Raw genomic sequence first — 3,027 nt, 5'->3', positions numbered from 1 at the left:
AAAAAAGTGTTTTGGTCTTTCTTTTTGTGGCCCTGAAATGGTGTGGCCTCGGTTAGTGTCTAATAAACTAGAGGCCTGGCAGCCTGGATAGCTCAGCTGTGGAGCATATGTGCTGTCAAGTAGAGTAGAGAGCTGGCACCCAGGATATATACTCCTAGCTCCACCGTCAAACAGTGTGCCTTTCAGGGTAGGCCTACCATGAACTTTTTTTTTGTTTGGTTTTTTGTGTTCACTGAATAACACATACAGTAGAAGCCTGCACCACAGAGACATGGTCCACCCTGTAGAAACATGGTCCACTACATTGGGAGAGTAGGCCTACACATCCAGTTCGGACAGATAGAGCACGCCTAGTGAAGGGGCACGAAACATCCAGCAAAGACATGATAAACTCTGGCAACATGGTGAGCTAGGAAGGGGAGGGGCACATCCACGGGTAGGGCGGAAATCCAATATGTTGCTGACATCATCGGCGCCAACAACTATTTCTTTTGACCCTGCCGGAGTCTTTCAAAACAAGTTATTGAATCATGACTCTGACCCTGCTGACCTCGAATTTCAAAAACTTTTAAAAAAGGCCATTCAAACGTTAAATCAATTGCAAAGATAATATTTTATATCACTGAGGTATATAGATGCGATATGTTGAGAAAAATCTGTACAACTATCGAAATATACGATTACTTGGATCTATTTCGGTCAATCACTCTGCCACCTGCGCGACCTTGTCACAATTGTGGCGCGCTCGTTTGCATATCGCCTATAAGATGCAAATAAAACCTTCATATCAGCATGACGGCCTTGACAGCTCAGTGCTAAGGGTGAATGACTGTGGATTGGCTGGTCACGGGTTCGACTCTCGGTGAATCTGCCGTAGTTTTTCTCTTTTTTTCTTCTTCCTTATCTGGTTATCTAATCATCCATTCAGTTTTATCTTTTTTTGCTTCTTCCTTATCTTGTTATCTAATCATCCATGTACAGATGTCAAAATGTTCATTATTATCCTTATCATACCCCACACCCAAACTTTTCAAACTAAAAACTACATGTACGTTTTATCAGGTAGGGCCAACCGGTACGGCAGTGGCGTGCGTCTTTTTCATTGAAACGGGGGCGAGTTATTCCATGAACACTAAACATGGTGCTGACTGTCAATTTTGTACGTTTGGGTTGGAGACAGTATTTCGAACTGGTTATATCGTCATATCACAGATTACTATAGGTCCGCGGTTAAAATGTGAGTGGATCCGAGAGTGTTAGCTTATCTCTCGAACTTTGCGAGGCCAACAGTGACACCCTTAGTGATGGACGGCTATAGTTCCTTTATTTATTCATAAACAGAACGTTTTGAGCTTTTTCAATTTACAGAATACGATTATACATTTAGCTGTGGAGTGCGCTCGTACACCCCAGGCGCAGTGAACCGGCCTCGTCCTGTCGCCTGTCACCCTGTAGGAAAGCACCTCTACTGTCATGGTGATTGCCCCTTCGCGACGGAGATTGTTCCCGTCACTCCCGGTCGGCATTCCACTACATTCTCACTGCAGACGTGGACGTGCTCCGTTTCCGTGGCTTCTTCGTAAAAAACTCGACCAGGGCCTGATGGACACTCTTCTTATTCTTAGGAGTCGACAGAAGTTGCGGGGTAAGCATAGAAACAGACGACCGGGGAGAGTTGCACACGGTTGAGTTGGACTTCTTGATTATGCCGTGACCCCCTCTGTTTGCTGAGCGGGAGCTCAGTGACTCTGACCCTGCTGACCTCGAATTTCAAAAACTTTTAAAAAGGGCCATTCAAACGTTAAATCAATTGCAAAGATAATATTTTATATCACTGAGGTACATAGATGCGATATGTTGAGAAAAATCTGTACAACTATCGAAATATACGATTACTTGGATCTATTTCGGTCAATCACTCTGCCACCTGCGCGACCTTGTCACAATTGTGGCGCGCTCGTTTGCATATCGCCTATAAGAGGCAAATAAAACCTTCATATCAGCATGACGGCCTTGACAGCTCAGTGCTAAGGGTGAATGACTGTGGATTGGCTGGTCACGGGTTCGACTCTCGGTGAATCTGCCGTAGTTTTTCTCTTTTTTTCTTCTTCCTTATCTGGTTATCTAATCATCCATTCAGTTTTATCTTTTTTTGCTTCTTCCTTATCTTGTTATCTAATCATCCATGTACAGATGTCAAAATGTTCATTATTATCCTTATCATACCCCACACCCAAACTTTTCAAACTAAAAACGGCACGTTTTATCAGGTAGGGCCAACCGGTACGGCAGTGGCGTGCGTCTTTTTCATTGAAACGGGGGCGAGTTATTCCATGAACACTAAACATGGTGCTGACTGTCAATTTTGTACGTTTGGGTTGGAGACAGTATTTCGAACTGGTTATATCGTCATATCACAGATTACTATAGGTCCGCGGTTAAAATGTGAGTGGATCCGAGAGTGTTAGCTTATCTCTCGAACTTTGCGATGCCAACAGTGACACCCTTAGTGATGGACGGCTATAGTTCCTTTATTTATTCATAAACAGAACGTTTTGAGCTTTTTCAATTTACAGAATACGATTATACATTTAGCTGTGGAGTGCGCTCGTACACCCCAGGCGCAGTGAACCGGCCTTGTCCTGTCGCCTGTCACCCTGTAGGAAAGCACCTCTACTGTCATGGTGATTGCCCCTTCGCGACGGAGATTGTTCCCGTCACTCCCGGTCGGCATTCCACTACATTCTCACTGCAGACGTGGACGTGCTCCGTTTCCGTGGCTTCTTCGTAAAAAACTCGACCAGGGCCTGATGGACACTCTTCTTATTCTTAGGAGTCGACAGAAGTTGCGGGGTAAGCATAGAAACAGACGACCGGGGAGAGTTGCACACGGTTGAGTTGGACTTCTTGATTATGCCGTGACCCCCTCTGTTTGCTGAGCGGGAGCTCAGTGACTCTGACCCTGCTGACCTCGAATTTCAAAAACTTTTAAAAAGGGCCATTCAAACGTTAAATCAATTGCAAAGA

This window comes from Lineus longissimus, chromosome 19 (genome assembly GCF_910592395.1).
Source record: "Lineus longissimus chromosome 19, tnLinLong1.2, whole genome shotgun sequence".
NCBI classification, from domain to species: domain Eukaryota; kingdom Metazoa; phylum Nemertea; class Pilidiophora; order Heteronemertea; family Lineidae; genus Lineus; species Lineus longissimus.
Note: the sequence above shows the minus strand (reverse complement) of the source record.